Source organism: Heliangelus exortis, chromosome 13 (assembly GCF_036169615.1).
Source record: "Heliangelus exortis chromosome 13, bHelExo1.hap1, whole genome shotgun sequence".
NCBI classification, from domain to species: domain Eukaryota; kingdom Metazoa; phylum Chordata; class Aves; order Apodiformes; family Trochilidae; genus Heliangelus; species Heliangelus exortis.
The window spans coordinates 11,783,626-11,796,584 of NC_092434.1; the positions used below are offsets into that span (position 1 = coordinate 11,783,626).

General features: G+C 35.1%; 2 long non-coding RNA genes across 2 annotated transcripts in view; one reads left to right on the forward strand and one right to left on the reverse strand.

Moving 5' to 3' along the window:
* Nucleotides 1-1,529: 1,529 nt before the first annotated feature.
* Nucleotides 1,530-12,959, forward strand: part of LOC139802081 (uncharacterized) — a 44,064-nt gene continuing 32,634 nt past the window's right edge. The window contains exon 1 of the long non-coding RNA XR_011728482.1: nt 1,530-1,636. This is a non-coding gene — a long non-coding RNA (uncharacterized lncRNA). The remainder of the gene's footprint in view (nt 1,637-12,959) is intronic.
* Nucleotides 7,741-12,959, reverse strand: part of LOC139802080 (uncharacterized) — an 85,259-nt gene continuing 80,040 nt past the window's right edge. The window contains exon 3 of the long non-coding RNA XR_011728481.1: nt 7,741-8,209. This is a non-coding gene — a long non-coding RNA (uncharacterized lncRNA). The remainder of the gene's footprint in view (nt 8,210-12,959) is intronic.

Sequence of the window (12,959 nt, forward strand, 5' to 3'; positions counted from 1 at the left end):
TTGGCTGAGGAAGAAAAGAAATTTTGGCTCAAAAGCACATCATTTGCACGCTTCACGCTACATATTCTTTTATTTAAATTGCGGATGATTTTGTTATTGGTATTGGAGTATTTAATACTGATACTAATTTTCTTTCTAGCTATGAAATAGTTTACAAATAATATTGGTTATGATCATAGTGTAAGATGCACTTGTGACAAAATAGTGACAAGCTTTTTTTATTTGTTGAGATCTTACTAGCTGATTACAAACAGTGCTGGTAGCAGTGATGTTTTTGTTTCTTTTCAGCATTTTAACACAACACTAATAATGGTTACAGATGAGCCTCTGGGGCAAGACGTGGAGACCATACAAAACCAAGTATGTTCAGATGAGCAGCCTCTTCCTTGTTTCCTCTCTAGAAATGTATCTTATCTTTGCTGTAAGTTTCAATTGCAGATTACTTTTCCTGTGACAGCCTCCTTCAATTTAAATCCATGCAGACTAGCAGGACAGTATCAATTAGCTAAAGCAAGGCAAATGGGATATTTAGTGAAATAAATAAATGTTACACATAAACAACTCTTCTTGCTCAGTAGCACTTGAAGGGATTTCAAAATGGACTAAACTTGAGTCTGTAAAAACATAACTTTTAACTCTTCCTCCTGAAAACTACCGGACTCTGGTGTCTTCCAATGAAGTGAAACCTTGTTAGGATGGAAGCAGTAGGAAAACCATGCAGCAACATGTAAATATAGAAGAAGCCATAATTACACATCAAATAAAAACTAGACTTCATAGTATTAAAAAAGTTCTAAACAAACAAGACTAATTTACATCATTGTCTTGTCCATCACTGTGTTAATACTGCATAGTTCTTTTCAGCAATTTCCAAGTGTTTAATCCATTTTTAATTCCTTAGATGGCAGGGTTTCAGCAGTCTCCCTTAGAAGATTATTCTGTGGTCAGATAGATCTAACTGCTAGCATTTCCTTTCCAAGTTCAGCTTTTGCTCTATTTCATCCTGTTATTCTTATCCCTGGGGCCACATTAAATAGTTTCTTCTGTTCTTGGTATTTATGTCCTTTAGTCACCTAGGGATACATAACATTGATTCCTCAGCTTAGAAATAGTTAATGAGAGAAAAACCTCATTCGGTAGTACAAGATGCAGGGGGTATACTGTACAGTGAGGTTTTTGCAATATAGAAGAAATTAAAATATTCAATACTTTTTTCCCCTTAGTTTTGAGTTAAAAATGATTTTTCAATTGATTTAATCTTTTCAATTAACTTGGGTTACAAAAATTGGGTCTGACTGGGAACTTAAATCAACCAAAATGTAAAATCTGTCTAGCTTGGGAGTGTGAATACCCTCTTGACTGCTTACTTATTTCTGCTTGATCCAGTGTCCCCCGGGGACCAGATCCACCTCATTTCCAAGTAGGAGATACTGGGATGCTAATTTTCTACAGGAAGTTGTGTAATTATTTACAGCACACTTAGACTGCTTTCTTGAGGGTGTAATTGCTTCCCGCTTCAGTGATTTTTTTTTTTTTGATTTTTTTTTTTCCTCCTTGTTTTACTTTCTACTTATCAGTGTTGCTGTTTTTCTTGGAACTGCAGATTTTCCACAAAAGAAAGCTTGCTTTTGTCAAGGTAAGGGAACAAAACCATATCAGGTTGCCAACATTCTTGTGGTAAGAAAGTTGCTTTTGTCTTTGACACTTTTTAGTGCTCTTATCTGCTTATGTTCCATGGTGGACACCTATACCTCAGGAACTGTGAAGCTAAACAGTGAACAGGACAGCAAACAATGTTGGTTACCTATAAAACTAGTTTCATAAAGGAAATATATCAGAGCTATGGGCAAATATTTATCCAAGATTTCAAAAATGAAGCATTCAGATAAATATAATTCAAATAGCTTTCTGAAACAATGTTAATTTTGTAACTAGCACAAAAGCTGAACACTGCTTTTATGTATTTAAACTCTGCTAAACATATTTTATTCATGTTATAGTCCCTTCAGTTCCAATTTTTATACTTGTGTATTAATCCTAAAATTTTCTATTCCATTCTTCTGTATGCCATGAAATAGAATGTCATCACATTGTTCAAAGTACAGACTAGTAATAAAGTTATTTGAATAAGACTAAAACAAATAACATAAGCTAATATAAAATAAGCTAAACAAATAACATCCTGTCTGTGATTAGCTGGTTCGTTTCTGTTTCTGAATGTCTGCTTAATCACTAGCAATGCTTTTTTTGGAATATATTCTGTACCTGTATAGTTATTGAAACTGAATATATCATACCCACCATTAAAAACTGAAACCGCATTAATCAGCTCCAGTGGGTTTGGTTCTGGTGCTGGCTGATACCAGCTCATAAACAGGCTTTGCTGCTCTGAACTTGGTAAAACTGATTTGTGCAAATTACCAAGGGACAAGTGGTGCCAGGGCCTAGGGAAGCACTTTCCACCTCTTAGTTCCTAGCAGTTGTGTTTCCAGTGTAGTGACATGGCTATCATTTACCTGTCTACATCTGGCATAGGGGATTTGAGGAACTAGAGAGAAGTTACAACTCTGTTACTGGAGTAGCACTGACAAAGTAGCAGGAGAAGAGGCTGAAGCTTGCTAGGGGGGCTACTCTTGAAATACACACATCTATAGAAAGAGAATACAGGAAAGTACAGGCTGTTAAAGGCAGTCTGGCTAAAAAGGGGATCAGGCAGCTTCCAGATACTGCTGGTAGGAATTACAAAGCCCTACACCCAATAATACATCATGAGGATATTTAATTAGAGTTGGCCCTGGCAGAAACAGTGTCTTGAAGAAGCAAGTGGTCGTGGTGAAATGCTGGTGAATAATAAAACAGAAAGAGAAAAAAAGGAAATAGAAGACTGAGAGGCTATGACATAAAACTGTTCTGTAGATTTTAACAGATGCAAACAGTGAACTTGAAGAGATCTCCTGCAGATGCCTGCTGTGCTTTTTTTTAATTTTTTTTTATTTTTTTTTTTTTTTTTTATTACTATTTTATTTTAGTTCTGTCTCAAAATAATTGGTCACTGCTTTCATGGGACTTGACTCCTGAAATGAGTCAAGATTGCCATCCTTCAGTAAGAAAGAACCAATTTCCTTTTTTATATTATTACTGCTCTCTGATTATATGAACATAACTTTTGCAATCCCAAGAAACAGGTAAGGAAACCACAGAACTTTTGCCCCTTTTACAGGCAAGATGATAGCAGTGTAAAATATTTAGAAAAAATATGTAAGATGAGGTAGTCACATAAATATTACTGGCATCATATCTGGAAACATAAAGCAATTTAGTACTTACAGCCTCAGCATGGCTTATACTTAGTATATTAATTGTATTTGCATACATCAGGGATATGCATGGAGACCTCAAAGTCATCTCTGTCAGATTTCATGAATCTATGAGCCAGGTAAACATCTGCAGCCAGTACAAAAAGTGCACTTAGGCAAGCAATTTATCAGGACCATGTTAAAATTGCTTCTCACAAGCCTTCCCTGCTAATTGAGCCAGGATACAAAATAGCACCTGCGAATATTTGACTCTTGATCCCAAAGCAAGGAATCATTACTAGACTGATTGCAGAGTATACCTGGAATGTGGTATGTTCAGAAAAGCAGTACAGCAGAGCCAAATGCAATAGTCTTAAATAGTTGGGATAAGGCTGATTGATTAGAGTCTGTAATAATATTATAATTGTCATAACCAACTTTATCCTCAGTAATGTGTATATATGGCTGATGCAGAAGGCATTGGTATCCTGGCAGTAAAAATCAGTGTCTATTTAAGGCTGTCTGTAAAAAATCTCTTTTCACTGCTGAGTGGTTATTGTCTTGATAAAATTAATAGTGATTGATAATGATTTCCATGGTGATGACTATAAACTGGAGCTAAAGTACCATGCAGAAGCGAAGGAAGTTTGTAAGAGTAAATATCATTTCAGATGGTCTTTACCTGAGCCTAAGTACAATCTCCATTTTTTGTAATTGTTCAAAAGCAGCTTGTGATTCAACCACTTGTTGCTGAGTACCTTATGAAAGAACCATAGAAAATCCAAGAGCATTTCAAAAGTAACTGTCTCTAACAAATACTGCTTTTGCTTAACACTAAAGACACTTCTATTTTGCTCGAGGTAGATGGGATTCCACAAGAGCTACTGAAACTGCCATATGTGTTTTCTTTCCATAAAATGAGTTAGATGTAATTAATTTATCTTAGTTCTGAAGGTGAATTTTTTCCTCCTGTTTCCTAAAATATCTGCAAAATTAAAAGCACTGGCAAAACCAGGAATTCTTAATTGTATAGACTGAAATTTATGCTTATATTTTTAGAGGAAGTTGGTGAATGAGTAATTGACTTTTTTTGTCTCATAAATCTGTATTTTCCTACTTTTGACTTTGTGGTCTAGTTTTTGGTGGTTTTTTTTTTTGTTTTTTTTTTTTGTGTGCATGTGGGGGGGGCTGGTTGGTTGATTGGGGTTTTTTTCTTTTTTTTCTTTTTTTTTTTTCTTAATTGCCGCTTGAAAAGGCTGTTTTAAATATCTGAAATGCAGTCAAGAGGAAAAATGCAGATTCAGAGCCTCAATAAAATGGTGTACATGACCGTGGGCTTTACCTGAAGCTCATGAAGTACCTAGATTTGGGATGCATCTGTTTACTGTGTCCCAAAGGAAGACGTTTAAGATATGTCAGAGAAATGATCCTCTATAAATGCCTATTTCTTTCCATTGACTTAAAAGGGATCTCAGGCAGCTACCTCAGAAACAGATGTCTGTGTAGATTCAGACACTTCACAGACAATTGGATGTCCCCCTCCCCCTTTCCTGCTACCCTTTCTAGTCGTTCTCTTGACTTCAAGGACTGAACTCTAATCTTTCATCCTCAATTAATGCAGGAATGAAAGGATGTTTTTCATTTGCTTTCCACTTCTATTTTAAGAAAGGAAACAATGGCTTTGAGGGAAATCTGGAGTTGGTTTATGTTAGTACTCAATTATGCATTATTTGGAGAAGGGTAAATATTAGGATTTGAGAACCCAACACAAGAGTAATAGATTTTTCTTTCTTTAAGGAAAATAGCCTATTTGCTTTAATGCCAAGCATTGACTGTTTCAATATGCTCAGACCTTGAAGGCTGAAAACAGTGACACAGATGTGATTCACATAGGGCTCACCAGCATGGTGCTTCAGTGTTCCAAGTTGCTGGAAATCTTCCAGGGGATTTAGGAAAAGAACACACTGGCATAACGCAAAGCATTATTTAGCCAATTAGTTGGAAAAATGTTTTTTTTTCATCATGATCAGAAAAATTTCTGTTAATTTCTTTGTTCTCATCAAAATTTCCCCACAGTGAACAAAAGATTTAGTCACAGAGCTGTTATCTTTAGCTAAAATGTTTATGGTTTAGAATACACTGTTTATTAAAGGGCTTACGTGTCTCCTAGGTGATTGTAGGAACAATGTGGAAGCATAACAACAAAGCAAATTCACTATTGATTTAGTAACGTAGTATTGGAGCCTAGATCACCCTTTGTATATGGAATTTATGTGACAATTTTTAACCTCTTTTAAGTTCTAATTATAAGACTGTGTATTACATTCTTCTTTCCTGGAACAGGACTATGAATGCATTTAGTTCTGAGGGGCAGTGAAAGAGACTGTAGGAAAATGGTACTTGGTGATGCTCCTTGCATGAAGTACCTAAGACCCAGTGCCACTGAAAGACCAGTGTGAAGCCATTTCAAAAACTGTAATAAATCATCTTGTTTCATGTAAGATTAAGACATGTTTTCACAGTCTTTAGATGAATCTACTATACATGCAGAAGTCTGCAGATAAAAATGGCTTTACAGGGAGGACCTTCCAGGCTTCCCAAATAGTAATGAAATATGATAGAAAGCAGCACAGTGTCAGTAAATTTACAGGATAAAGGTCAGGTTTACATCAATGGGCAGAGCTGGCGATACATTTGTTCCTGCAATGTCTGTGTTTTAAATGCCACCCTTTGATGAACCTTGTGTAGAAATACACTTTTGGGTTTGATGAGATGTCAGTTTTGTTCAGTGCTGATCAAATAAGATGAATGAAACTGAAACAAGAACAAAAATATGACTTCTGTCATTTATTTTTTATGCATTACAGGAAATGGGTCAGGCAGGGAGATTTCTCTTAAACAAATAGCAATCACTGTACAATATTGCCCATTGATCTATTTCACAGCAGGCAATAGCCTTTTTGTCAGAAAGGACATGCAATTCAAATACCAAGGAATACATAGAAATGGCCATCAGAGGTTTAAGAACTATCTTCTCCTCCTTTTACTTGTGGAGCCACCCTTTTACACAAATGAAGGTAGGCTGCAGAGGCAGGGCATTGCAAAACCACTTCCAGGTGTACAGGGAAGGAAGATATTCTAAAAAGATGTGTGACATAAATATTTTTGTCTAAGGTAAGGGAAATTTAGTATTTAGAGAAAATAATATGGTTTCTATGATAGATATATATAAAATGGCTAATTGGCAATTGTTTGAGCTATTTTGCCTTTTTGTAGCAATTTGAAGGCCTTATGCTTAGACCAAGTGATGTAAACTTGTATCTCATAGGACTATAATTGTTTTATTAAAAATATATTTTTTAGATAAATTGTTTCAAGAACATTCACATTTAATTCGCTTATAGAATTGTTTTAAAGCATTTAAAAGGAATATCTTTCCTTTGAATTATTTTAAGTAACCTTCTTGTGTCTGAAACGAGGCAACTAAATTCATACTTAAACATCTAAATAAATGGCTGGAATTCCTGAGCACTTATAACCTGCGTGGAGGTAAAATTATTTCCAGGTTTTTACCTGCATGTCAGCACAAGTGAAAAACCATAGAATAAATTTTTACTGTCTTTCACAGTCATATAGAGAGTATCTTCTTTATGAGGTCTTCATTCAAACAACTTGTCAAACAAAATAATTCAGTTGTCTTAGTTGGTCATAAAACTGACAGGTTATATTCTCTTCTGAAAATGTGTTTTTTAATGCAGTCGCACCCGTAAGTGGAACAATTCTGATTTAATTCAAAATACTCTTCAGAACTGGGGAGGAAAATAATACTACACTTGTGAAAGGGAAAGCTGGTTATTGGAGCAAGTTAAAATGAAGTGGCTGATTTGTTCCTGCTCTGTCCACTTCTATGCAAATATTTAAGTATTTTCCATTCAATACAAGAAGACTGCACATCTTAACAATGGTAACCATTGTATCCCTTGCTATTTTGTACTTGTCTTGCCCTTTCAATGCTGAGAAATGCCATTATAGGAAAAGTATGTGTTCCAGGCTTCCGAAGTGTTGATTATATTGTATAAGGTTTTCAGGAAAAAAAAATCCCTTTATAATAGAGTTTATATTTTCAATAGTTCTCCATCTTTTCAGAATCTTTGTAAAACATGAAGAGGCTATAATGGCAGGGGAAAATCTGAGTGATTCTCAAGGCACAGGAAATCTAGACCTTATGGGAACGACTTTTTTTCTTCCACTTTTTCTTTCCAGTGTATTGTAAGAACACATCATTTGTATGAAAGTCTATAACCTATAAAAATTAAGTAACAATTAGACTTAGGGATTTTAGCAATGTTTTCCATTATGAGCACTCTTATGTGATACTGTATAGTATGTTTACTTTTATAGTAATATGAAATGTGATAGCTTATTAAAATGAATAAGTAACATTACAAGATGTGTATTGATAGTCATACAGTGATACCACAAAAATAAGACAAAGCCTGCATTTTTTTTCAAGCTTTTTAAAGCATTTCACCATAGATATCTACTGTGAAATTTTCCTTTTGTATAGGAGGACCACGAAAGAATCTCTTTCATTAAACCTCTCGGCTACCAGCCTGTTGATACACTCCAAAATCAGAGAATATTTGTGTAGTGATCTTGTATAATAACCCTTGTATGGCACATTTTTGTGCAGCTTGGGTGTTGAGATTTTGAGCACATCTCCTCCACCTGATGGTTTATCTGCTTGGGAGCCAGCTTCAGGTGGTGGGGCAAGTGGCTGTGAAGACTGCTCAGACAAGCTGAGGTTGGACCTGTCTGGTGATCTGGAGTCTTGGCTAAACACGGTTTCACTCACTGGATTTGCTCTGCTAGCCTTGATCTGGTATCTTCTTCCTCTCTGGCGAGATGTAATCCTGGGAAAACAGGAAGAAGTAAACCATATATATGCACATAAATTAAATCTATACCTGATTTCCAAACAAACTTTTCTACAACTGCAGACTGGATAGAGATTTTTCAGGCACATATCAGACAACCTGACATGATATCCTTAATGTGAAAGGAGGATCAGCTACATTTCCCCCTCTGAAACTGCTCGCTAACTTCATTATTTTTATCTCTCAGATCTCTGTTAGATGGTTGTTCTGTCTAAAGCACCTGCCATCCCATCATCACTATATATATATATTTGACCTTTTTAATAGTGATGGAGAACAGTGGGGAGTGTTCAGAGAGCTTTGTATATCCAGGCAGTGAGACTTTTGGCTGTGTCCTCTTTTACCCCTGCAGAAAAAATACTTGAGAACATTTCGGTGACAATGAACCCAGTGGCTGTCTTCAGGGTATATTAGCATTTCTTCATGTTTTGACAACAGCAAACTTTGTTAGGCATGCAGTGAGCTATCCCATAGCCTTGTTGTGTGGTGGCAAATAATTTAACTTATCTTTGCTGACTAAGCAGTTGGTTTTATATGTTCATTCTGGTTGTACTTTATAAATGACTTTAATTTACAGTGCAGTACATGGCTATGCCTCTAAATCCCCATGCAGTAATTTATATCTTTCCCTTGATAGTTTAATTGTTTGAAATTTCTTTTTCAAGGTAACTTCTTGATAATCCAATCCAAAAAATACTTTCCCTTGCTACTGAATAATAAATCCTTAGGCATCATTTATTCAAATTATCCTAGGTATTTATATTAAAACTCTTTCTAATCTGGGTAACACATGCTATTATTCTTACACTTCCTTGGAGGAACGGTATAAATACCCCCAAAACTTATGTCTTCACATAAATACACAACAGTACATTTAATTAGATTTGCTAGTGTAGCTGACAAATGGTCTGCATGTGCTAAAAAATGGGATACAATTTATCATGTATGCTTGCACTTTAGTTGTTTCTGTAAAGTACACTTTTTACTATCTTAGTGCAACTGTGTAAAGAAAGGTTGTGGTTCCAAAAAATAAACCTTCCTCTTAGTTATATCTATACAGGAGTTTTCAGTATTCTAAACTCTGCAGTATGAAGCTTGGGACTTCAAATTCATGTGACATTTGTGGAAAGTATGTTGGGGGAAAAAAACAACAGAAAAACTCAACCAAATACAACAGAAAGAATTGATGTCTGAATAAATCTGGCCTAAAGTCCTCGCACTTTTTTCATAATGGATCACTGAACAAGTGAAACAATTTCTGAACTTTTTCTGCCTGTCAGTGGGGTAGGAAAGAGAACTTAAGATAAGCTCAGTGGTTTGTGAGATAGTGGGGTTTGTACTTTGATACTGGTTTTTTTTTTTTTGTTAAAAGAAAGTGCTTGCATTCAAGCAATATAGTAGAAAAGGATTGTGAACTCATTGCTGCTCATCTTTCAAAAGGAAACTTTGTCTTAATAATCTCATATGAAAACTTACGAAGTATCATAACGAGTATGGAACTTGGAAATAAAACACATTTATCATTTTTGAGGATAAGTCAATCTTACCAATTTGTTCACAAAATTTCCTTATATCTAATTTTCTTCCTTACATCACTTACTATCACTTCAAAGATGAAATAGTGCATCTACTATTTGTTTTGACCCTCACTGGGGTCAAAGGAATTTTTAGGAAGGATAAAAAGGATATTTTTAAAATCACAGTATTCACTAATAGGTGTGAAATGCTTTGTAGTTATCAGTGTGATAGGGAAATTTCTAATTTCTTGGGAAAAATCTGTCTTGCTTGAGAAGAAATATAATTCTCATTTCTTTTTCTGATCACTAAAAATTCTGAATTTTCTAGTGTATATATGTATCAGGACTGCAGGCCAACTCTGTTAGTCTTTTCCTCCTTTCTGCCCTATGAAATAAATCTACTGTTTTGCACAGTTGTTAAATAGCAAATATATTAAGCTTATGCCACATCTTAAATCTTCTCTTAAAATCTTCATAAAGCTTTAAAGTGAAATTAATCAAAATAATAGGTATAATCCAGTCCATTAAATTTGCCCTTTTAACCCATGTGAATAGAAATTCACTGGTCCTTATTGCAAGTTTATATAACCTCTTCCAAATGGTTGGGTTTTTTTATCTATTCAGCTGATAAACCCTTTTTTCCTTTATTGCTGCAGTGGTTTTACCATGTCCAAGCTATCATTGAAATATAAAATTGTGACCTGAATTACCTTACTGTCTTCAAAGCATTGAAGTCCTGAGGGGAGAAATTTGTTCCTTTATCAATACAGGCAGGAATCAAGCAGCCTGCTTTTGTAAGTAAGGTCTTCAGCACACTGGAGTTCAGAAAAGACCAACAGATGTACTGCCACGACAGGATTAAATCAAGAGAATCCTGGTCCTTTAGAGGCAGATTTATTTATTTATTTCCACCAAAAAAGCTTGGCATTCAGAATTTCTCTTGATCCTCTGAATAGGTGGCATTTTTATTGTTTTTTTGATGCAGATTTTAGGAAATGAGGAAGGTAGACCTGTTATGATCAGCAGTAAGTGGTAACTTTTGTCACCTTGGCTTTTGTAGATTGTTGACAGTAAAAAATTCAGAAGTATTTACTGGAAAATCTTATTCACCATTTATAGTCCCTATATGCGCATTCATTGCAAATAACTAGAGAGGGGGAAGTTAAATATCGAGAAAGTCAATTAAAATCTCACTGTGTCAATTACAATCAAATATAATAATGAAGAATTCTATTCAAAATAAATTCTTGGGAGATAAGTGGTTCCTAAATTTCTCATAATACTCATAATACGTTTTTCTAATTTGCCTCCCCTGTTCCTTTGCCATTGCTGGTCTTTGATAACATTTCTTTATGTGCTTTTTAATTGGTTCTTACTGTCTGAAAAAAAAGTCTTGGCTTACTATAAATGGATTTAATTTATGGGTGATAATTGAAAACTGACAAGAAGTCTGATGTTTCACTTTAGCTGCACTCTGCATTTTGGATGGCTTTGCTCTTTATCCTTCAGAAAGGACACAGGGCTTTACTGGCTGTAGTCCCAAGTTGTGCAAGTACACAGTGAAAAAGATTTTCACATTTTTAATGTTTTTTATATTCCTTACATAGATAATACATGACATCTAAACATACATGCCTGTGAAAGTGAGTGTTATTGAGATGTAATAAACAAGGGAAAATTCTTGTTCATGTAGGACTGGGGTTTTCCCCAGTAATGTCACATGGCTTTAAACTAGGTTAGTGACACTGGGAATAGAAAAGGAAGTTCAGGATGTGTCTGCTTTCTCTTGAGTCGACTGAAACTGCTCTTTTAGCAGTGTGAGTATTCTCTCTGGTTAGGTCATCAGAAGTAGCTGAGTCAGATACCATAAAATAACTAACCCACACTGACTTGTTAAAAGCTCGGGCACCTCATAATCATTGTTTAATTACTATAATAATTACAGGATTATTGTAGCAATAAAAATGCTATCTCTGTATCTTATCAATTCAAAACTACTATTGTTTATATAAGGAGACTGTCCAGAGATTCTCAAACTACTGTTCAAGAAATTAGATGACTTGGTTGGTGCCAATATGGAGAGTGTCTGCAGCTGCAGAACTTATCTGGGAGAAAACTGATTTAGACAGCTGATTATATGTATTTATTTTTTATATTAAAAATGAAGTTGAGTCCTGGTTCTACAGAAATTTCAATGAATTGCTATTAGAACAAATAAAGCTGGTGTCAACATAATTTGTGAACACTTTTGAAGCTAAAGGAGAGAAATAAGAGCTTGGTTTTACTTGGGAAGTTACTAAGGTAACCCTCATGGGCATAGCTGAGAATGTCAGCAGTGGAGGACTGGATCAAGAAAGAAAATGGTTCTCAAAGTGTTTATGATTACCAAGGACAGATATTAAATCCAAAGAAAAAAAATTAAAAATGATCATGCAAAATCAAGAGAGCAAAAATGTCAGTTGCTACATCTGTACATTAGATGACATGCAAGGAATAGAGTCTCCAGATCTGGTAGTTTACAGCCTTGGAGAGCTGGTGTCCTATTAAGGGGAGAACACTGCATGCGTTTGTGTGATTATTTTTGCTTGACAGAATTACAAAATTACTTGTGCTTCTTCCCTAACAAATTTCCTAGTTGCTCATATTGCACATTTTAAGACCTTTTGAATTTTTTCCATGATTGTAGTTCCTTTCCATCTGAGGTACAATAATTCCTTTTACACATTCTTCCTTATTATTTTATGAAAAATTCCAACTATACATATTATGCTCTGCTGTAGTGTTCCTGGCTGTACTTGAACTTTTATTAAATTCAGCTTCCTAATTACACTAATCAGGGGCCATGCAGAGACCTCAAAGAAAATGGCAAGAAACTGGAAAATGGGAATTTCTGCTATGAATGTGTCAGCTGCCATAATCTAGGATATACCGTACCGTACAAGCACCAGACAGCTTCAGTAATTTTTCAAACTGGACTTTCAAACACCCTGAAGTATTGAATTGATAACTCTTTAGAGTTAGGGATTGTGGTGTTATTTGTTTGTTTGTGGAGTTTTCAAATTTGGTTTCTAAATAGACATAGAAGAACCAAAATCCTGTAATAAGTATTTCCTGCGAGATTTCAATCCCAGTTGGAATTTCCATATTTTGTCCTTTATTTTACAAATTTAATGCACCTTGGAGTTCATCCCTCCCTTTTTAATCATATT